Here is a 25848-nt window from a genome sequence, read left to right as displayed (position 1 = left end):
CGAGCCTCGGGTGCGGCGATGGAAGGACATGATTGCCGGCTTACCGATGGATTTGTAAATATATGTATATATGTAGTGCATGTTAATTTTAAGATATATTTAAGTTGTTTATAAAATATTTTTTGCATGTTAATTTTAAGGTTGTAATTTTTTTCATGATAAAATTAAATAAAAAATAAACAAGGAATTGAAAGGAGTGCATATACTTTGGTTGTTGCACACAGAATACTGCGAGGTTGGGGCAGTATTTATTCCTTTAATCTAGTCATGTTCTAGCCATATTTAGCATGTAGAAATTAACCACAGAAATAGTACAATCTATGTTAGTATTTATTTGCAATATGGGTTAGTTCAAAATAAGATCTAGGAGAAATAAACTTTGTATGGTAAAACTAATGAGTTTGATTAATAATAAAGAAGCTGAAAACCTTGCCCCATCCCTCAGCATCATTCAATTCGAATATGCGCAAATTCGCGAATCCGCAGAATAATTTCAACGGCGATCGCGAATTAATTCAATTGGCGGGTCGAAAAATTTTCTAAGCGGAGCGGAGCGAAGCGGAGCGAAGCTGACCACATCTGTTTTTCATTTTCATCCCTCATATTATGAGGGATGAAAATCATATATAAAAGGTTGCATTCTCAATAACTCATAGACTTGTTCACTCATCATGAATCGAGTAACTCCAATTGTGCAGGAAGCTGATTCCTCAAGTGAGCCTCATGTCGATTCTCCCGAGAGTTCGTCCTATGGAGATATCCAAGTGCAAGATATCACTTCAACGTGTCCGGACGACTTCGATGGGTATTCAGATACCACCATTGATTTGAATGAGGAACGACGTTATTTCGAATATGAAGCTGATGAGTATGGCCAATTTGATGACCCAATGGATCCAGATGCCGACTTTGGGGTGATGAACGAGTTTTTTCTGATAGTTCGGGAAGAATCACCCAGCCCCGACATTATGGAGCCGTATTTGGATGATCAAGTCGGAGAACAAAATCAATTCGATGACCCCCTCGAGATACCCGACTCTCCGGATCCTGACATAATCATTATAGATGACGATTAAAATGGTTGGGTTAGGTTAGTTTTCTCGGAGTGCACATAATCTGGTTGGTGCACACGGAATACTGCGTGGTTTGGGGCAGTGTTCAACCTAACCCAATATTTTTTTTAAAGCTAATTACCCATATGTATCACTCATATCTGATAGAAAAAAAATAGAGAAGTCCAATACATTCAACGAATCATTGGAAGATATATTCAAAATCAACTAGTAACAGTTTGGATATCTAACCATACACTTCAGTTCATCCACTATTTGTGTCAATAATTTTTTTTTGAGAAGGATTTGTTTTTTTTCCATCAAAAGGTTTAGTGTTAAACAAAAAAAAACAACAACAATAAAAAATATATAATATTTATTAAAACAAATCATTGTGAGGGTACATGGTTACAAATTATGCAAACATCCAATCGACGAAAGTTCGTCAGTGGCCTGTCACAAGCTTCGCAAAAAGTTTGCGTCATCCCCATCATCGAAATAGTGTAATGGATATCAATATGTTGATACTCACCCCCATTATTATTTCGATGGGAATAAAACCTAAAACAGCACCAACATAACATGTAGATGGTATCATCAATGGTTCGTATACGAACATGAGAGTCCGTTACACAATATAAATCTAAATTATTTTCCACCGTATCACTGACATTCAACCAACGACTTCCTATAATGATGTTCCCATTGTCAGTCGCCGGGTCATCGTCGATACCCTCATCTACCATGGCTACACCGTCTTCTTCTACATCGATACCCTCATCTACCATGGCTACACCGTCTTCTTCTACGTCGATGTCATCTACGATGTCGATTATGTAATCCCCTCCTTCGACGATATCATCCTCTTCTTCAATAACGTCGATGGGAAGTTCATCCTCTTCATCAATAATGTCGTTGGGGGGAAGTTCATCATCTTCATCAGAAAACCGATTATTTTCGTCTTCGAGAGACAATCTCATCAAAACTTCATTGATTTTTTTAGCGTTCATTTTTTTTTATTTTTCGATAAGTTTCGTCAAAGGTACTACTAGCACTAGTGAATAGTAATTGGAGTTTAGAGTTGCGAGTCGATTTTTATATGTTTTTTTTCTTGTAGAGGTGGTAACCCCACCACTACACCACCCCTCCTCTTTTCACTCTATGTGTTTATAATAGGAAGAGAAGTTCATGAGAGTACATTTGAATTCATCAGTTGAATATTTCGACATCCAATAGTGAATACTAATATGCCTTTTCCAAAAGAGTGGGATTCAAAACCGAAAGTACGCGGTCATCCAATCAAAGTCAATCAAGTTATAATGTGTAGTAATTGTCAAGGTTATTGGCTTGAAGCATATATTAATCCATGTACCGGTCTGTGTCGTAGATGTGTATTGAAAAATCCAACCCAAGTTCCGAGTCCAATTAAAGTTTCGAAGGCGACAAATAATTCAACTCTAGAAGTATGCCCCCACCATCAGTGCTGCAAATGTTCCATAGGAATCGTGTGTGACAATATGGGAATTTATAGAAATATTTGTGTGAACTGTGCAGCAAATTGTGAGTTACTACTTCAACGTTGTCTACGTTGTGATAACTATAAAGTAGATTGTTGGAACAATTTATGTACCGTATGCAGAAGTGGATTGATATTATGTGAAAATGTTGGTGATTTCTATCCCGATGAGAACATTCACTTCCGGGATTGTTGGTGTTTGAACAGTGAAGATCAGGTGAAAAGACGAGAAATATATGGTAACGCTATTCGGACATATATTCCATTGGTTACAGTGCCACCCATCACAGCTAATGTCAATATTCAATACATGTGAAATTATATGTTGAATAAATAAATTGCTTTAATATTCAATAATAAAAATTCAATTTCATCATATTGTCTTTATTTTTCCATTTACTACAATAATATTTCAATTAAACTAATGAACTTTCATCGATCCAAGAGTTATGATCTCCAGAGAATCCCAACCACTTCACAAATAGGCGACGTCCTTTCCTTTTCAAAACTCGCTCAACCAAATATGTATTGGGATCTCTCGCTTTATTCAATTCCATTTTATAAAAGCAACCTTTTATCGGATCTCCATTCACATCTTCTAGCTCATAAGTTATAGGCTCTGTACTATTAATTTTCACAACTTTAAAAAGTTCAGTAGTGAAATTTGCTGTATAACCTTTGGCGAATGCATTTTTAAACTTACTGATTCGCACCATATCTCCAATTTTGAATTCTTTTTTTTCACGTTTTCCATGCTGCTTCTTTGATCTTGCATAAACTGTCATTTTTGTGGATGGTTTTACGTCTACGGGCTTCATACCAATGGTACGATGAACTTTGTTGTTATATTGACTGGTAATTTTAGGAAGAATATTCAACCAACTGTAATGGCCTTGAAGTGAAAATTGCCTATAAAGCCAACTTTTCAACGTCCTGATGACTCTTTCCGCAATTGCAGCCTTTTTTGTGCTGAATGTTGAGTAATGATTAATACGGTGCTCTCTCATTAGCGATGAAAATTTTGAATTATAAAACTCGGTACCGTGATCAGATTGTAAGTTCCTTGGGACATGCTTCGCATCTTTCAACACACTCGCCATAGCTGCAGTAACTGAATCAGCTGTTTTATTTCTCAGTGGTCTTGACCATACATACTTTGAATAACAGTTGATAACTATGAGGATGTACCTATAACCATTATTTTCTTTAGCATATGGTTGCATTTCCATCAGATCCATCTGCCACAAGTCATAAAATCCCTTTATTAGTGTCTTTCGACGGGGAAAATTTCGACGCGCCGGCTTATGTATTTCCTTCACAACCTGCCATTTTGCATCACTCATATTACTGCTATATGACTTCTTCGAAGTGATGAAGTCGAGAATTCAGTTCGCTACTGTTCACGTGCAGGTTTAACAACTGACTGTTCAACTTCAATAACTCGCTCAGTAAAAGTATCAACCAACTCGGTTACAACACCAATTCGCTTTTCCATATTAGTCAATCGATCAGCTAATGCTGAAGTGATGAGTGCATTTTTGTCAATGATGATTCGCAGTTCGGTATTTTTTGAATCAATGTTTTTTTTGACGTATCGTAGCGCTGGCGCAATGAATTCTTCGAAATAGTTCAGGGTTGATTCCTTGGTTTCTTTAATATGATTATCAACGTATCTTTTAGTTACAGAGTCTTCACCGTCTACAGGTTCACCAATATTCTGCAATCGCTTATTCTGAATGTCATAATCACCATGTGGTGTAAGAATGAATCCAACACCCGATCTTCCAACAAGTGGTTTACCAACACCACCCCTTCTACGACCAAATTTATCAATTGTGGTATGCATAGTTAGATCATCTGTGAGTAACTGAGTCAGCTTCATACATTGTGTTCATTATATTACGCTCAATAGACTAATCCTTCTTCACGTAATTCCTCAATTATGGCCAATATTTCATTATCGTGCCCGGTATGTCCAGCCATTCGTGAACTCCAAAGCAATTGAAGGCGATCAACCAATTCTTCGAGTTTATTCCAATAAACATAATCTATATGCTTATTTCTGATATATTTTTTTTCAGTGGGTATTTTGATTATACCGGTACCTTCTCTACTGGGATTCTGCAGTGGGTTTCCATTAGATAATAGTGGTACGATTATTTCTCGATATTTCTTCCAATTATTTGATAGTAGACCCTGTTTTCTTTCATTGTATTTATATGCTGCCTTCGTTAATTTGAGTATATCACCATAAGTGGTCATATCGGAAGAGGGGATATTTCCCGATGGTACTTTCATGAATATCAATTTATATAGTTTTGGGGTACCCTGATAAGTGGCAATAGTTTTACCATTTTTCTTGAACACAATTTTCTCATCGATGAACTCCACATCAGCTACACCCATTTGTAAATTTCCCGTTTCAGTGTTCATGTGTACTCCAAAGACGGTATCGTATGAGGGATTTCCTGATATTAACTTTTGTATGTGCTTTTGTACCTCATCACCATTATCAAGCACATTAGATGATTCTAAATCTGAAGTTGTCGATGAAGAAGCTTGAAGATCCTTCGAAAAAGCCTCTTCAAATTTCGTTTTTAGCTCACTTTTAATTATATTTTTGGCGGTGAGTGGTGTAGCACTCTTTGTTGTCTGCATCACCTGATTTATTTGAGATGCTCCTCCAGTATTGGCAGATATTGCTTTCAAAGGTGTTATTATTGGCTCATAGATTCTTTCGAGTGCTGATTGATCACCTAAGCGACTATTCTTGATATAATTGAATTTCTTCCGAACGGCATCTGTTGCTTCAATTAACTTTCTTTTCAAACACATTTCATCATCATTTTTTCCCTCCATAATGTATTCAATTCAAGAATGTGTACAATGAAGCGTCGTCCACACTATCTAGCACTCGAATGATTCAATTGTTTCAAGAACGTCAAGGATATATGAAAGCATCAAATCCTTTTCGATAACGTCCATCTTGCACTTCTCGATCCTTATCAATTACTAAAAATCCATATTTATCCACCCAACATCTCGCACACATATCTTTAAATTGCTTGTATGTCACATCTGGTGACACGTGGTCAGAAAAAATATGATTGAGATTCATATCATCTTGTTTGAACAGCACAATAAAATTTGCATTATCTCGAATCAATTGTTTCGGGACTCGTGAATATGTTTGGGCTAGATAGAAGCAATCCACATTTTTATGACGACCCATACTGAAATATGATCGTATAACATCCTGTTTCTCACACATCACATCATCGAAAATGAATATTGAATCGGTTCTGGCATCTGAAGGCTCTACTATTTCAGCTGCATTATTGGTGAAAGTGTAAAATCCCAACCCTTCAATTGGAGCTAATACTTCACGTAAATACTCATATTTGGGTTGATAAAGGGACTTTGAATAAAGATAAACATTTGCAAATCGTAATCCTAGAGGGTGAGTCAGTAGAGAAATCATAACATTTGTCTTGCCGCAATTGGAAGGTCCGATAATCAGACCGCGAATGGATAGTGGAAGTAAGGATCCATGACGCTGTTTCACACCGCTTTCCGATCCACCACCCACTTTTTCATCGAAATTATCGATGGAAAATTGGAGCTTCTGCTTCAGTATGCGCATTGTATGACAGTTGGAGACTATATAAGCAGGTCTCCATATCGATTCCTTTATTTAAATGGGGGTTATGAGCCGATGTAGATCTCCTGAGTGGCATTCAAATAAAGCTGGTAGGGGATTGGTCAATTCCCTCATCAATAATCTACCTTTCGAATTACACTTACCTGGCTATCAGTATTGCGGCCCTGGCACCAAATTGCAGAAAAGATTGGCGAGAGGTGATCCGGGTGTCAATCAACTGGATTCTGAATGTCGAAAACACGATATTGCATATTCACAAAATCCTAACAATCTTTCAGCTAGACACAGAGCAGATCAGGAGCTTGCAGAAAGTGCTTGGAATCGATTCAAGGCAAAAGACGCATCTATTGGAGAGAAAGGAGCCGCTTGGCTGATTACGAATATAATGAAGGGGAAACGGCGATTTGGTATGGGTTGCGAGTCACCATCCAAACAGTCACGGATACAGAAAAAAAAAGGTCCTACCAAGAAAAAAAAATCAAAAAAACTATTGAAAGACTCTAAGGTGATAGCTTTTGGTTCTGGAATCGTTAAGAAAGTGCGTGATGTTCTACACAAAGCGGGCGGAAGTGAATTTGTTGTCAAAAATTCTAAAAGAGCAGCTGAAATTGCACTGAAAGCAGCACGCAAATATACGCGGGCTGCGGGTGGGAAAAAGAAAATTCGCACACCGCGAATCATACCAATTCCTAAAATTGGTGGAATACTACCACTCATTCCAATTTTTGCTGGTTTATCGGCGCTAGGTAGTTTAGCCGGTGCTACAGCTGGCATAACAAAAGCAGTACAAGCAGCGAAAGCGAGTAGGGAGCAATTGAGTGAGGCAAATCGACATAATAAAAACATGGAGGCAATCGCTCTAGGTAAACGAGGAAGCGGTATCTACTTGAAGCCTTACCGTAAAGGATTAGGGGTCTATTTGAAACCTCAAATTTCAAAAAACTCATAGATTTGCTACCTCAAAGAGCTCTCTCCAACATCGACCTCAACTATCATGCTGAGAAAATGATGATTCCATATTTTCGGGGGGTATATATGCGTGACGATTTGCCAAAATCGGGACCACTCCGATATGAATCTGCCATAGTAAATTTGGATAGTCGACATGGTCAAGGGACACATTGGGTAGCATACAGAAAATGTGACACTTCAGTGAAATATTTTGATAGTTTCGGTGATTTACCCCCTCCAAAAGAATTGATTCACTATTTTTATAGGGGTTCAAATCCTATCAATATTATCACATATAACTATGAGCGTAAACAACAATTCAACACAGTATGGTGTGGTCATTTGTGTTTGGAATTTCTACAGAGCAAGACATGGAGATAACACCAGCGCAGGATAGGGAAAGTATCAAGAGGATGAGTCATTCATTGATCGCATATTCCAGAGTACGCACTTTACGAAAAATGAGTAAAGAACAACTCGCTGATATGCCGAAAGAGGTGTTGATTGGGTGTGCATCGCATGAAATTGCATCTGTATGGGATAAGTTACCACAAAATCTACAAAATGATATTGATGTCTTGAAGTATCAGTACTGCGAAGACCATCAGAATAATTCCAGCGGTAGCAGCAATAATTCTGATGTGAATGATGGACCACCTACAAGAAAAATTTTCTGTTGTTATTGTAAAGTGAATGATGTGAATGTAGTCACACATAATGGGATGGATCATCTGGACAGACCACCTAAAAAACGACGATTACTCCACAATTTCTGCTGTCAGCAATAAAAAGACATGAGTCAATGAAAATTCATCAGTCATGTCACGCACGTTTTCATTGTCGGGGCACTCTAGCGAGTTGAGCGCCAACTTCTACCCACCCATCGAATTGGATAGTGGCGCTAATTATGGTCTGGGCTTACACGGTTTCTATTCCTACAACTCCATATTCAATGTGGATGTGAAAAATAATGTTATCGCCTATTCTAAAGAAGCTAACTCACCTCCTATCATTATAAAAATTCCACCTGGAGCATATGAAATTGATGAAATCAATAAGGTGATTCAAAAATTCATCAAATCCAAAGAAATGCAATTGGAGAATGGAGCTGAGGAGAATATCGATGGAGTATTTCTCCTACACGCAAACAACAACACTCTGAAATGTGAAATGAGGTCGAAATATTACATCCATCTCAAACATGAAAACACTATTGCCGAACTTTTAGGGTTCGAAGCCGATGTGTTTGGCATCGATGAAACTCATGAATCAACATTGCCCGTAAATATCAATAAGGTGAGAATTATTCGTGTGGATTGTAATGTCACAGCTGGAGCATATTCAAATGGTGATGAAATCCATAGCATCTTTGAATTTGATATTGATGTAGAGCCCGGTTACAAACTCACCAAGGAACCGCAAAATATTATTTATATGCCAATACAGCCTGGCGGTCGTAAGTACCTCGACAATATCACTTTACGCATATTGGATGATAATGGTAATCTAATCAATTTCAATGGTGAAAAAATAATAGTTAAATTGGAATTGATTAGGCTATAACGATCATCATTTCTCATATGTTGATTCACAACATCGACGACCGTCATAAGTGTATCACAAAAATGAGTGGAGCAAGCATCGACAAGTTTGGTCGCAGAAGTAAGGCAGTTTCAAATAATGTTTTGCGAGGAAAACCTGGAGTTGGTTTTAAATTGGCTTCCGATGGAAACTTTGATATGGAAAATAAACGATTGAAAAATATAGCCGAGCCTAAAGAGAGTACGGATTGTGTTAATCGGGAATATGTTGGTTTTTACATCTCGAAGATCAGAGGAGAATTAGATTCTGATATTGATGAAATCAATTTGAGATTAGATGGAGTAGAAAAATATTCCGCATCAGTCAGGGAAGATCTCATTACGCTTGGGCTGAAATTAGTGGAAATTGTAAAAAAATGTGAATATATGGAAAAGGATATCAAATCGATGCAATCTGATATAATAAAACAACCCTCGATAAGCATTCAAACAATTGAGCAAAAAAGATGGTGAGCGATGATAATCTGTGAAAAAATCAGTATAAAGCAGGAGTTGACTAAATTTTAACTCATTATTTATCATTTCCTAACGCTGAGCAGATGTCAATAATTGATAAAGCTATAGATTTCACCATAATTGTTTCTAAAAAATGGGGTTGTGCTTCAATATCCAGCGATTGCAGCAGCGGCAGCAGTTGAATCAGCGTAATGCATTTGGTGGAGACTATAATCATGTACATTTAAAGAAGAAAAAATCTAAAAGTCGATTCATTCCACGTATGCCCGTCGAACGATCAAGATATAGGCTGAGCGCTAGTAGTTTAAACTTCCTCAAATCTATTGGCTTGAAGGTGCGATATAAAAAATAGTAATAACATGGCGACCATTACCACAAGCGATAAACTGGAGGTGTTCGAAGAGCCCCTGTTCGACCATTCCCTCATTAGCCTTCATGAGCATACATATAAGCCGTATGGTTCACCATATTACAAAAATTCAGATGAAATAAGAATTCCAATCAATTTTCAAGATCTTATACTCGATATTGCAGATAGTTACATATATATCGAGGGGAAGTTCACACCATCTGATGCCACGAAGCAGTGCTACCTATCTAATAACGCCCTCGCCTTCCTCTTCGACGAAATTCGCTATGAAATGGGTGGAGAGCAAGTGGCCGTTGTTCGAAAACCCGGCATAACTACCACAATGAAAACGATGATATCATTTGGACAAACACATGCAAATTCGCTACTACCGATAGGATGGGGTCTTGATGTGAATAAACAAGATATATTGGATTCTGTCAGCAATGTATTCAGCGGTAAATTACCCTTGAAGTATCTCATGGGTTTTGCTGAAGATTACAATAAGGGGATACTGAATGTAAAACAGGAGCTCATTTTGATTATAGCACGATCATTCAAAAATTCATTTATTGGGGAAGTCGATGCAGATTTGGAAATCAATAAAATAGAATGGAGAATCAGACACATTGTGCCGGAAGATCGACAGAAACTGAAGTTATTGAATCGCATCAATAAAAATGGTAATAATGCTAACGTGAAGGTGGCTTATCGTATGTGGGACCTTTATGAATTACCCACACTTCGTGACACATCCTCAGATATATGGGCCGTGAAGACGACCAACAGTCTTGAAAGACCTCGATACATCATCATCGGCTTTCAAAACACCGACCATTCCGAAAATATATCAAAAGATGTAACGAAATTCATACATGTGAATATTAATAATATTCGACTATCTCTGAACTCTGAAGTATACCCATATGAGCGTTGGAATCTGGATTTCGACAAGAAGTTAGACTCATCAGCCTATTATGCATATGAAAACTTCCAACGCAGCTACTATGATAAAGCTATGAGTGAACCGATGATGGATATTGGCAGCTTTCGCAACAACCCACTATTCATCATCGACTGCCCCCATCAACCTGAAGCTATGAAGTCATCCACTGTCGACATCAAAATTGAATTCGAAACACGCAAGGTGAAGTTTCCAGCGAACACCAAAGTATATGCACTAATTCTCCACGATGCTGTTTTATCTTATAATGCTCTTAATGGTTCTGTTCAGACTGGATTGTAATAAGATTGACATGTAATTCACCATGAAATATTCGATATTAAAACACTCAATAATTATTTCCTGCCTTTTATTCATCAAACAATTATATATAGATGGATATAAATTGAAACATAATTTGATTATCACATATACAACACATTTAAAATATTCTAAACACCATCATGTAAGGATTCTTCCAGTTGTGGGTTGGGACTCCGTGGTTCCAATTGATATTTCTCTATGATATTCTGCGGTAGGTAGGTGCATATATCGTAAAGGAATTGTTTTAAGTCTGCTTCAATTATCAGCTCACAGAACTCGTCCAAATTTCTGCTTCCATACGAATATTTATGACACAATGCCACACCGAGTTCATACTTCTCACTAAGCTCCAGAAGTTTTCGCACCTCCTCAGCATCATAACATACACTCAAATCATAATTTGATGAATGTAGAGCGTCAAAACTTAGATCAGCCAATTCCCAAGCCATTTTTCTTATGGCAGAATCCAAATCCACTGCTTCTGGCCACTCTTGCGCTGAATATTGCATCCACATATTTATAGGATGGAGAGCTCTGAAAATACAACAATTGCATTCATTAGTTTGGTAATTATATTGTGAAAAAATTAAAATACTCACGTGAAATTCGACTATGTCTATGAAATGAGCAAGTTGATACATATTTTATATTATTCTACCATATTTTCACTATTTACAAAAAAAAATATTGTAGTTATACTCTCAAAACTTTCAATCCAAAACATTGAATTTCATCAATGATCGGGTTTTAGCACCAGGATAGTCCTGTGAACTTTGACCCATATAAGTAAGTGTGAATTTGGCTTTGGATGAATTCACTTCACGAATGAAGTCTTCTGTGAATTGATCTGTGACACGTTTTGGAAGCCATGCTTTAAAAGGAGTATTACTTTCCTCATCCAATAGAACTACTTGAATGGATTTACCATATCGTGTGGAATACATTGACATTTTTTCTATTTTATATTCTCTATCAATAACCAGGGCGGTTATAGGTTTTTGCTCTAAAGCTTCACTTTGTTGAATTATAGCAAAATTGATTTTTTCAATGTCAAATTTCAAATTATCCATATTCATAAATATAGTGAAATTACGGTTCAGAAATATAAACTATGTTCACCTTTGTGATGATGATGTTCACTTTTTGGATTGGTAAATACTAGCTGCTGTCGTCAACACAACTCAACAAATACTCACTAACTATTCAATTACGTTAGGTAGTCTGAACTGAGTGAGAATATATGATACACTAAGCTTATATAGAAAATCATCCTCGAAAAGAGGGAGGGGTTCAAGGTTATGCATCGATGACAGTTATATCTCAAGGTCAAAGCACAAGTCCAGGGCCATGCCTCGAGGACCTATGATGTGACATCATACAAGGTCAAACATCGAGGTCACGTATTGAGCAAGAATAAATCTCAAGGTCGAACCGCATGGTCATATTGAACGTGCATAATGCAAGATCATGAGGTATCTTTCAAGACCAAACTTCAAGGTCACATATTGAGGAACAGACTCAAATCTCAAGGTCGACACCCATGATCAAGGTCATATCATCTGACACGTAACTGAAGGTCATATGACGTCATTCAAGGACAAGGTCAAATGGTGGGGGGAGGTCCTCAAGCGGCCTTAGACAACTACTGGAGAGGTTCATAATTTTGCATATTTGAACAACTCTCTCATTATAAAGACAGTTTTTTGCATCCAATTTGCTCCCAAGAAATATATTAATGAAAAAAACCACATATTTTGTGTTTTTTTCACTAATAATCAATGAACATTATTCTAACCTCAAAAACATGCAATTTTTAAAGTTCAATTTTTTTTTCAGATTTGAGGCTTATGATAGACATTTTAATGTCGAGAATATCCCTCAAGAGAGACCTGTATAATAAAGAACAGATTTTTTGTTCATTAGAAATTCATCATTGGAACATAATCTGAATAAAGTTGGTGTTTGTGTGGACTGGCTGATTAGGTGGCTTTCCTATCAGGATTAATTTCCTCGGGGTGGAAAGTAACTTCTGAGGCAATTTCTTGTTGGAGGTCTAGATAATTTATATCTGAAAATCGAATGGAATATAGTGGTGGTTGAGCAGTCAGTATAATAAATTTATTTATTGGATACTTACCATTGAGAGGAAGCTGATTATCTTTATCTTCGAAAATTTCAGATGATTCACTACTAGCTAGCTTTAAATCACGTTTAGCATTCCTTATTTCTAATCTCAACATCCGTGGACTGATAGAATTCGAAGTAAAGCGAAATATGGAAGGTACAGCTGATTTTTTTTTAAATTTTCTTTGGAGTGAAAATCCTATCAAATTTTATTAAATTAATATCACATATAAGTAAGTAGAATGAATGCTACTTATCAGTTGTCTTTGAAGTAGTCTCAAAATCAGAATCTTTGAAATGTTCACCACGTAACCTAGAATGATCAGTACATTTGAACTTTACTATCCTCAAAGATTTTTTCCATTTTCTTATCCTCAAAGATTTTTCCCATTTTCTTCTCATAACAGTATCTTCAGGAAACTTATAAACTCCCATTTCTTTGCACCCGAAAGAAGCACAACGACCCATTTCTCTGAATAAAAACGAAAAATCACAAATGTTCCCATATAACCAATGTATCTTTGGATGACAAACACTTAGCGCCCTCTATGTACAACAAATTGACAGTTTGCTTCCCCATTCTGTTGCCATGACGCCATCAGAGCTGATCACAGAGACTCGTTCTTGATGAAGATGAAGATGATGATTAATTAATCAATTAATTGATGGATGTAGCCGTTACTACGTGGTAGGAAATCATAATGAAGAAAACAGATATCAAACTTTCTATGTTTTTACCATTTTTATTTGTAACTAACGTTACTGCAGTTTCGTCCTATAAGGACATTTTCAAACTTATACAACATATATAAGGAAATTTTCAAAGTTATACAAAGTTATACAGCTGGTTAACGGAAAAACAGATTTTAAACAGATTTTTTTTATATAAGTTCGAAAATGTCCTTATAGGACGAAATTGCAGTAACGTTAGTTACAAATAAAAGTGGTAAAAAACATAGGAAGTTTAATTTTTCTTTTCTTCATCAATTAATCAATTGATTATAAAAAATTGGGCATTTTTTTAAAATTATTTTCTTATAAATACAAGTATTTTACTTAAAAAACATACACTTATTTATTTACATGCTATTTTCTGAGCTTTTCAATTAATCAAGTTCGAAGAATTGAAAACAAAAAAAAATGTTTTTATCAGATTAAGCGAATCCCTCTAGATAATCGTCGAATTATGAGACAGCACGTCTAAAACATGAAGATGAACCATATATATCTTAATCTGACGCGGTTAAGTATTTCAAAATGGCAAATTTTTTATGCACATTATAATAATGGCCGCGAGTTTGCGTCAGATTATTGAATGAGAGCTTTTTTTCGTTGCACATAACAACCCCTTAAAACATTTGACGCGCTCGATTAAATTTTTTTCCTTTTCACTTTTAACCCTTACGTACAATCATCCACATCAAGCAAACGATCAGGTTAACATGTTTGCTCTCGAAAATCTGCTATCGAATACTTTTATGAAACTTTTGGGAGAGAAAGGACTTTGGTTTTCTACTCCACCTTTATATAAATAATTTGGGAAATTTCCGAAAACAAACAGAAAGAAATTGAGTTTGAAATGAACTGTTTACAGATATGTGTAGATCATTCATAGAAGGTACCTAAAGTTGAGTTATACAAAAATCACTTTTTTCCATTCAGTTTTTACTCCAAACATAAGTTATGGAATTGAATCAGGTATCATTCATAGGAACGCTACACAATATAATATTTCAGAGAGTTACGTTATAAAATTTCACTTAGATGGAACACTATCATTTGCAATGGCGCACTTCGAAGTTTCGGAATGAGATACTTGTCCTATCACCTCATCAGCACCGTTCTGGATAACACTACAAGATGGAGAACTCATTTGATTCATAACATTACGACTTTATCTACTGGATGAGTTTAATTTACTCATGTCACGATGACAGTACGTGAAGACATTCATATGCTGATTTGATACAAAGATGTGCAGATCATTCAACAAAGTTACTTTTTTCCAAAAATTGATCTCTCTCCTGAAAATACTTCCTTTTCAGTCCATTTTTTTTGTTCAATGAAATTTCGTGAATTTCTCCAATCTTGGGTTCAATTTCTGATGAATGTATAATTTGATATTGAAATGTTCATGATTTTCATTGATTGTATTCTCTAAATTATATCATGTGACGCTGGAAGATTACAGTACATTTTTTTATACTCCCCCCTTTCATTTTTTGACCGGGTCAACTCAAAAAATTGAAATTTGGGATAATGGAATTAATGCAGGAATACTCTATTTTGAATTGAAATTGACAGATGAAATTTTCAAGATGACGACTGGGTGCCATCTGGGAAAAAAATAAATGGAAAGGGGGGTCTTGTGACACTTCTTCTTGAAGCTCCTGAAAACTCTAGAATATAATGTCAATATCTTCAACTACTACAAAATGGCGAAATGTGTATTAATTGCCCTAATACATTGACATTTAACTACATAATATGAGGTAATAAGCTTGAGGTCAATTCAAAAGATGCTCGAAATGGTTGCCTTGAACTTCTTGACATATGAACAGCCTATACGATATTTCACGCCGAACATTTTCAACACAGTAACGTACGTCAATATCTCTACAAATATTTATTATTATCTGCCGTATATCTAATATTGAAGCAGGTTCAGTTTCGTACACCTTTTGCTTCAAATAGCCCCGTAAAAAAAGTCCAAAGGTGTCAAATCTGACGAGCGGGCTGGCCATTCTGTAGGACCTCGACGGCAAATCCAACAACCGGGAAACGTAGTATCCAAATAGTTTTTTACCTATCTGGAGAAATGTTGTGGTGCTCCATCTTGTTGGAATACAATATCCATATCGAATTCATTAGGATTCGCTTTGTCGATTTCAGTGATGAGAGGGTCGAAAGCAGTTTTCAGTATATTCAAATACAGTTCAAATAAGACATTCATGCTATCAATATCTGACGCGCTCGAGTATGTCCATGCAACAGTATTTTTTTTACATATTCAAAAATCTATAGCCGCTTCCCCCACCAATGAAAAGGTATATATTATATAACATTTTTTTCTTCTCATCATCTAAGCTTTGCAACCTAATATGTCCCAATGACGCCCGAGTAAATCCCCATTTTGCATCGTGGGCTCCCCTGTTACTGTACATTTGAGGAATATTCCTGATAATATAACGATTACTTTGTTACTCCATCTCAAACTGACCCTGATACTCTGAATATTTCGTGAATATTGTCTAATTATTATCATAGAGAGATAGACATATTCATGATGATTCAAAATCCTCGAATATTTTGTTTAACAATTTCAGTGTTAACGGCTCTCATCTCTGGATATTCTTTACGGCCACTTTATATGTATAAATATTTACTGACACTGATGAAAAATTTGAAAATTTCATCAAATTAATCATTTCATCAGCAATCGCTCATTATCCAATCCAATTTTTGTAAGAATTTCTTATTTATTCCAACCATGTACCTCAATTCTAGTTTAGATATCCAATATTCAGAGGTACTGTTTATGTGAACTTCAATAAATTGTTTGTTTATATCATTTCATTTGCAGTATGTGGGTGAATGATCGAATCACTTCATTCAACGATATGTTCATTGAAAAACTGATTGTTAACTTGCCAAATGAAATAAACCTGAATGAATTGACAAGTCTCGTGCATGAGGCTTTTTGTATCTGGAAAATATTATAGAAATGAAGTCTAATTTAATGCTGTTATACAGTGCATTTCTTTAATGCCCCCCCCCCTCTTTTATTTTTTGAACGGGTCAATTCAAAAAATTGAAATTTGGGATAATGAAATAATTGCATGAATACTTTATTTTGAAGTGAAATTAAATATGATACTGGGAAAAAAATTAAATGGAAAGGGGGGTCTTCTGGCACATCATTTTGAAGCTCCTGACGAATATTTTACAACCCTAGAATATGAAGTCAGTATCCTACTACAAAATGGCGAAACATTTAATAATTTCCTGAAGACAAACACATTAATATCGATATTTCTAGTAATATTCCTTTTTATCTGCCATATGGCAATTTCAACAACACGATAAGGTTTGTTAAGTTATTTTTTGTTTATAAAAACGACAAAAATGTCAGTACGACAATGAACATCATTGTTCAGTGAGAATATTCTCATTTAGTTTTCGGTTTTACTAGTTGAAAGGTACCACGACAACAATCTCTAAATTATTTAAGTGACGGATGTACATTTTTTCGAACGGCCATGCTCGCAGACAAAATTGCCGTTATTGGAGTGACATCAACCCTTACGTTTTCTGGGAAACACATACCCAATATCCAGAAAAAATTAATGTTTGGGCAGGAATATTGGGAAACCATAATATTGTAGGATCTCTATTTATTGATCAAAATTCAACAGGGGAACTGTATTTGAATATACTGGAAACTACTTTTGACCCTCTCATCACTGAAATCGACAAAGCGAATCCTAATGATTTCGATATGGATATTGTATTCCAACAAGATGGAGCACCACAACATTACTCCAGACAGGTAAAAAACTATTTGAATACTACGTTTCCCCGTCGTTGGATTGGCCGTCGAGGTCCTACAGAATGGCCAGCCCGCTCGTCAGATTTGACACCTTTGGACTTTTTTTACGGGGATATTTGAAGCAAAAGGTGTACGGAACTGAACCTGCTTCAATATTAGATATACGGCAGATAATAATAAATATTTGTAGAGATATTGACGTTACTGTGTTCGAAAATGTTCGGCGTGAAATATCGGATAGGCTGTTCATATGTCAAGAAGTTCAAGGCAACCATTTCGAGTATTTTTTGAATTGACCTCAAGCTTATTACCTCATATTGAGTAGTTAAATGTCAATGTATTAAGGCAAGTAATAAACATTTCGCCATTTTGTAGTAGTTGAATATATTGACATTATATTCTAGAGTTTTCAGGAGCTTCAAGAAGATGTGTCACAAGACCCCCCTTTCCATTTATTTTTTTTTCCTAGATGGCGCCCATTCGCCATCTTGAAAGTTTCATCTGTCAATTTCAATTCAAAATAAAGTATTCATGCATTAATTTCATTACCCTAAATTTCAATTTTTTGAGTTGACCCGGTCAAAAAATAAAAGGGGGGAGTATAAAAAAATGTACTGTAATCTTTCAGCGTCATATGATAAAATTTAGAGAATACAATCAATGAAAATCATGAACATTTCAATATAAAATTATAAATTCATCAGAAATTGAATCCAACTCTCAAAAGTCAAAACTTGTGCAAGCTAAGGACTAAGATGAGTATCTTAATATAGTAATAGCTTGATATCAACAAGGCGTCTGGTCCTGATGAAGTACCTGTCATCGTACTTAAAAAGTGCGCCAATGACTTCTCAACCTGTTTTTTCTTCTTGTTGGAAGATTGCTCGCGTGCATCCTATTCCCTAAAAGGTCTAGAGAAATATTCCAAACAACTATAGACCAGTCGCTTTACTATCAGTGATATCAAAAAGCATGGAGAAAGCAGCGATCTAACATATCCTTGAATATTTGGAAAGCTTTAACATCTTGATCGATCATCAATACGGCTTATGGAAACGAAGATCAAAAGTCGACCTTTTATCGTATGTCACCCATATTGGGAATAACGCAATCGAGAAACATGAAGAGTCAAAAACTGTAGCGCTTGATATTTCTAAGGCCTTTGACCGTGTGTGGCATGATGGTTTGCTGGCCAAACTTCGATACATTTTTGTGTATGGCTCTCCAGCTTCCTGCAAGTGGCCGTCGATGGATATGTTTCGAATACTTTTATCATCAACGCTGGTGTTTTCCAGGGATACATATTGTCTCCAACTCTCTTTTTATTGTATTCCAAGGACTCATTGGAATAACCAAGAATCCAATATATTGCTTTGCTGCCGACAATTCCGCTTTCTGCTTCGATACGTTTGTTGGGGGTTGAAATGGACACTAATATGTCTTGGCACAATCATGTCACTGGAATTACAAAGGCTGCTTCTCAAAATCTTGGAACACTGTTCCGAACCAGAAAAATGTGCACACCTTAGCAACTTTTGGTGCTTTATGAAGGTCAGTATTGGAGTATTCTCATGCATGGAACTTCGCTTCTAAGCATGCCCTGAAGCTGCTGGATTCCATCCAGAAAAGAGCCATTCGCCTGATTGGAGATACGAACATCACTAGCAATCTTGATAGTCTGGAACATCGAAGAAAGGTTGGAGATTTATCTCTCTTCAAATGACTGCGGCTACTTATCGTTTTGAGGTTCAACTCAGTACACCTCGAACTACACTGTTTAAGAACTATTTCATTTTGAGAACTGCGTTCATGTGGAATGAATTTTCTGAGAACGTTTTTCCAAATAAATTTATTCGTCAGCGATTCAAATTCAACGTGAATCGCTACTTTTGCACAGGTACCGCTCTTAGAGCGCCTTAAGCTTTTTCTGCAGTGCATGTGTTTTGTCCTTAAAAAAAGGAATCTTGCATTATTTTCTTTGGTTCGTTTCATTTTCCAAACTAGATTGTAAAAGGTAAAAAACCCGGAAATGGGCCATTGAACATGTTTTATTTCGAGAAGAAACCAATTGCCTTGAGTGTATATAATTCACTGTAGTTGTTCTGGGCAATACTGATATTTTTACTGTTATTCAGATTTAAAAAAATGCATCTTGTTTTTCAGATGAGATCGATCAATTAGTGTCACTATTCAGGAATAATTTATTTTTGTATTCATATTTATTTAGAATTTAGCATTTGTACTGTTATGTTTGTCAAATTCGTAATGTAACACGATTATTTAAGTATAATATGATCGGTCAGTAGCCGGTCGGCTCGACGTGGGTGCTTTGTTCACTCACTCAAATCGACCGCCGTGTTGGTCGATGGTTCAAGACCGAGGCTGAACAATCGACTTTCACTTGCTATCGTCCAACCCGTGTTAGGAATCACACGTTGAAAGGTAAGACCTCGTTAGTCCATAGCTCGCACAAGTTTCGACTTCTGAGGGTTGTCATTCGTAGGGGTGCGATAGGTGGCTAACGGAAAAACAGATTTTAATAATAATAAACGGAGTAATTTGAGTGGTGAAAATAGTTTTTCATCATTGAATTACAAAGAAGTTTTTGTATCTCACATTACAACTTTATATTGCACGATTTTTTACAATCTCGCATACCATAAATTCTGCAGATAGAAGTAAAAATGGACATCAGTTACATTTTATTTAGAAAATATCGGTCTCTTCCTATTAAAAAATTTGATTATAAAATGGCGCGCATGCCATTATTTGACGCTCGCGCTATAACCGGTTTTTAAATGAATTTGTAATATTTTGAACGCGATTTTTTTATTATCGATGTCATTTCTGTAATTCAAAATAATACGTATTTTTGCAATCAAAAAATGAAGACGGAAATGTTCCAGAGATATAAATTGCAGAAAACCGTTTTGTGAATAGAGGAAGATTAGGATTAATATTGTTACTATGTATTGCTGATATCATATTCCTTGAAGAATTAAATTTCTATTCCCAATAATTACACCGAGTGGTTTGTAATTAAAGTGTATATGTCGGAATAGATAATAAATAAATATACTTTAAAAAACTAAAAAAACTTTTAAAGAACATTGAACAAAAAAGTTAAAAATTTTTTTTTAAATAAACCTAAAACAATAACGAACGAAAAATACTAGTATTATTGTGAAAAAAGCGACAGGCGCTTGATATACAAAAAATATGGCACAAAGCGCCCACGCTTTTTTCAGAATAATACTAGTATTTTTCGTTCGTTATTTTATTAAGCTTATTTTCCAGTTCGATGTCCTTTAAAAGCGTGTTTTTAGTTTTCAAAACTATATTTATTTTTCATTTTTCAGTTTCGTATGCTATGAAAGCGTGTTTTTTTAGTAATTTTAAACTATATTTATTTTATCTAAACTTTGGGATCAATCAACCGTATATTGTTTACCAAATTGACCATTCATATATTCCGATTCCGGAGAGGGAGCCTGAAAATCAGCTACCAAGCCCAAGGCAGAAGGCGCGCAAAGGAGGGTTACAAATAAGGCAGCAGGCGCGCACAAGAGGGTTACAAATAAGGCAGCAGGCGCACGTGTTAATACAAAAAATTATTTTTTCAAATGAAGAAATACATGTAAAGTGATTTTGAATTATATCAAGTAGGTTACGTATAGCGCCATCTGCCTGCGAATAGATCAAGCAATAATGTTGATATATCAAAGAGGTTACGTACAGCACCATCTGGCCGCGAATAGATCAAGCAATAATATCTATAATTCTGTCAAATACACATTCCGAGCTTGAGAGTTACAAACAAACTGACTTACAAACAAACATACATACAGATGACAGCTAATATAAAGCTTGTTAAAAATTATGTATAAACCTCCACATTTTATCACTTTTGTATTAAATTAGGAACCGCTAGCTACGAGCAGATTATTGAAGCTATACCGATTGTAGAGGTACCTGATGTTGAGGAACAAATATATAATTAATATTACTGTTTCATCATATTTGGAGAAAAAATATTCTGCTTCATATTCCTCGAGAATACATAAAAAAAGTCAGAATTCCAAATAAAAAATTGAAAAATGTCAATTAAATTCCTATGTGTATAAGGTTTTCATAAGCAACACCAAATTTCATGGTACTACTATTCAAAAATGAAAAAGTAAGTGGTTTCGAAAGATTGGAATCTACATGAAGCATGTATAGTAGTGATAGATTCAAATAATTTCTACTATCCAGAATATTTATCTCTTTTATAATCATCCTGCCATTATGAAATACTTGATTATAATACGGATTCAACAGTCTAGCGGAAGATGTATAGAACTTTATAATTTCCTTCATTTTGCTGCTTAATCGTAAAGGAAATTGTCGTTTCAATCGCAGTTTCCACGATTTCTTCTTATAGCTCGTTTAATATCGTTTTCTTCATGAATAATGCCTGTTTATATCAGGAAGACATAAATCCTCAAATGTGAATTTCTTATGCGGTCATAAATCGTACATTTTCCCTAATGCGAAAATTTTGTTAGCAGACCATTGATCATGAGTTGATAATTGGATTATTATTATGGTACATTATCGAAGTTCACAATTTTACTTTTCCACATTCAAGTACGTAATACTTCGCAGAAGTACATCAAGAGTTTTTCGATTCGGTATAAACAAAATCTGTTATTTTTTGTATTTATATTTTATATTTCCACAAATAAACCAAACTGGCTTTGCACGGATAGCTGACCATTATGAATGCAAATGAAAAATCCTATAATAGGTCAATTTTTGGGAGAGAAAGGATTTATTTGGTTTTCTACTTCGCCATCTTTATACAAAAATGTGGGAATCTTTCGAAGAAAGCAAATAATTTCGAAATGAACTCTCCACAAAGATATGTAGATTATGCGAAGAAGTATCTTTCAGACATAAACTGGAAGGAAAAGCCCACTCGAAACAACTACTTTCATATAAACAATGAATTACGCGAAAAAAGAAACGGTTATTCATAATTATAAAATACAGTTATACCAATACAAAAAATTGAGTAAACATTCACAAAATCCACAGAAGTATTCTTACATACTTGTATGTGGTGAATATATGGTTTTGTCACTCATTTAATGAAAAAATATAATATATAAACAGGTAGACTATTGGAAAGAATATAAAGCATGATGAAGAAAAGATAATTTCAAAAAGTACACCTCACGATTTGATCTCCACAAACTTTATTTGAAAAATATATCACAACGTGTTTCGCTAGCGCAGTAGCTTTGTCAACTGATTTGAATACTTCAAGTTGTTCTTACATTAATATTTATATATTACAGGTAACCATAATTGAAACTACCTCTGTACCTGTTCAATTATGATCACCTGAAGCATATTGCCTCACACCTATATCAATAATGATTCTTTCTCGGTTTTTAAGAAAACAAGTTCAATAATGGTGATCTATTCAAATCTAGTTGGTCATTCACTAGAATGTTTGAATTTCTTAGTTTATTAATTTCCATTGCTTCCAAATGATTCAGTTTCAAACCTTTATTTTCTATGTGCAAAATTTCGAAGTCTTCGTTGAAGATATGATTTTCTTCTAGAAGATGATTTGAATATTTTGAATTTGTTTTCTCATTCACATAGCTCTTATGATGTTCCTGGATTCGATTCCTAAATGTTTTGCCAGTTTGACCAATATATACCTTAGGGTACGTTCCACACTTCAATTTATGTTCCCGTTGGTTGTCCAAAATAAGTTAAAGCACTATAATTTTGATTTTCTACCTTACAAAGCTATTGTGCTAGCGAAACATGTTATGATATATTTTTCAAATAAAGTTTATAGAGATCAAATCGTGAGGTGTAGTTTTTGGATCTTCATCAAGTAACGGCTGAATCAACCAGAAAAAGAAATAAGAATTGAAATGTTTTTTACCACTTTTATTAGTAACTAACGTTACTGCAGTTTCGTCCTATAAGGACATTTTCCTGAATTTTCTCAAGCAGAACAACTGGACGCTGTGGCTGCTGTGTTCTTTGAAAGAGATGCTGTTTGTTCAGGTGTTTTACTGGGTATGTTTGCCGCTGTTTTATTTTGGGTCAGTGTACCATGTTTGCTATCAGGTTTCGGTATTTTTATTCCAGTAGTTTCTATTTCTTCCAAGTCTTGTGGAGAATATATTTTTTTATATACAAATAGCTTGTTTCTCATGTAGCAGTTTATATGATTATTTGCCCTCGCTAGAATTGAATGTTTCCTTAGAATCTTATACACTGCGGTCTGGATGAAAGTTTTGTCATTAGCTGAACTCATGTTAGTACTCGTACCTTCGAGATTCCTTGCGTTTTTGAGAATCTAACATTTTCAAATACGAAATAAATTCTACTTTGACAGGGGTTTGTTCTTCTTACCCGAAGAGTAAATTTCAGATGACTTTCATTTATTGTAATGTTTACTAGTCTCCCAAGTACGTTACAAATATATTAAAGATTTATTTCCTCTGGTTTGATATCCATCCCAACAATATAACACCTAGTTCTTCTAAGATGATTTCTGTTCTTGTTTGCTTGTTCTGAATTCTTCTAGTAGTATTTCATTTTTAATCGACATCATCAGCTCTATCACAATTATGACACGCAGCATATAAATTTGCTTCTGAGTTCAATCACTGTGTCACTCTGCATAAATTAGACCCACCGTTGGTGGAATGCATGTTCCATCTACTAGTTTTTGGATGAATGGGTCGTTTTTATCCAATTCGAAAATGTAAATATAAACATGCAATTTATTTTGTTGAACGGAAGACTTAAAGTTCACTTCCACTTCAGGAGATATTCAGCTAGGTTAGGTTATGTCCAAAGTGAGTGGGTCTATTCGACCCTCCACCGCAACCCGCAAATGTTTATTGTGGCTCACCAAAACCGGCACCAGAACCGAAAGGTATTTTTTATCCATCTGTTAACCAACAACTATCTGCTCCTAATATTTCCTTCTCCCAGAGGATCCAGTCCTATCTAATCTCTACTCAGTACTTTCTAAGGTAGTTCGTAGTTGACAGTTAGAGGCATAAAGTCAGAGGTCCTATTTACTCGGCAACAGTACTTTTCAAGACAGTTGGTGGCATAAAATCAGAGGTCATTTCCAGAATGCTGTGACTTCCAGTGTCAACCAACAGTCTGTTGCAATCTGCATTGAATTGATTTGTGCAATTGGCAATGTGCACAAGTCTATATGCAGTCCATCTAGCCTCTCACTCTCCAGAAAAATGTATAGAGGAGGTAGATCTGGAAGGATATCCATGGCCGCTGATGATATGGTACTGATGGCACCATTGATGACCAGACAAGCCTGTCTCTATGAGCCAGAGAGCTTCGCCTGGGCCGTTTGCTGTAGAGCCTTCGGCCACCAGCCAATTGCACCATAAGTGATCATTGGTCTGACAATCATCATATAAATCCACTGGAGCTAAACCCCAAGTTTTACCACAAATCCTCCGACATATCCATAGGAACAATCTGGATTTGTGTAAAACTTTTTCCAAGTGAGCGTTCCAGATAAGTTTTATATCAAGGACAATGTCAAGATATTCCACCCGGTTTCCATCATCCCATTATCGAGGAGAAGTGGCGTTATATCGTCCAATTTTCTCCTCCTGATCAAGGGGATTATCACAGTTTTGCTGGGGTTGACAGACATCTGCTCCCTCAGGCGCAACTGTGAACAAAGTCCACCATGCTTTGGAGGATTTTACAAGCTACCCTTCCCGACGTGGACCTTTCCAAGATGACAAGGTCATCTGTATAAGCTTGCAGATCTACTTTCCTTCTTTTGAGGGCATCAAGCAGACTATCCCTTAGGAGCGACCACAGACGAGGAGATAGTACACCACCTTGAGGGCAGCCTCTGGTGACCCTGAACCTAATGGCCTCGCCTTGAAGAGTCGTACTTGTAGTTCTGTTCACCAGCATGGCATAGATCCAGCCAGTTATGGTCGATTCTATACCTTTCCCCAGCCAGAGATGATCCTATAGATTTAAGTAGTGCATTGTACAAAGATCCTTCAATGAGGTGAAATACAGCAACCGCAATCTCCTTGTTATCAAGGGATTGAGAAATGTTCTCTATAAAGCTGTTTAATGCTAAATCTGTCGATTTGTCGGTTTAATAAGCATACTGGTGGTTATTCACTTTAAGTTTATATACTACCCTTGCTGCCAACCAACTGAATGGTATATAGTTCCACGCCTAACTAGCTCTATACAATTTTATGAGAATGGGTAAAATTATTTCCAGTCCGTTTTGGAAAAGAG

General features: G+C 35.8%; 1 protein-coding gene across 3 annotated transcripts in view; it reads left to right on the top strand.

The window, feature by feature from the left end:
• The window catches only part of Hk (potassium voltage-gated channel subfamily A regulatory beta subunit hyperkinetic), a 190666-nt gene that overhangs the window by 21041 nt on the left and 143777 nt on the right, over positions 1 to 25848 (top strand). The window lies entirely within an intron of this gene.

The sequence above is a fragment of the Leptinotarsa decemlineata genome, unplaced genomic scaffold, assembly GCF_025532065.1.
Source record: "Leptinotarsa decemlineata unplaced genomic scaffold, Ldec_3_MD MMD2_P_RNA_scaffold_9, whole genome shotgun sequence".
NCBI lineage: Eukaryota > Metazoa > Arthropoda > Insecta > Coleoptera > Chrysomelidae > Leptinotarsa > Leptinotarsa decemlineata.
This window is presented reverse-complemented; position numbering and strand designations above follow the sequence as displayed.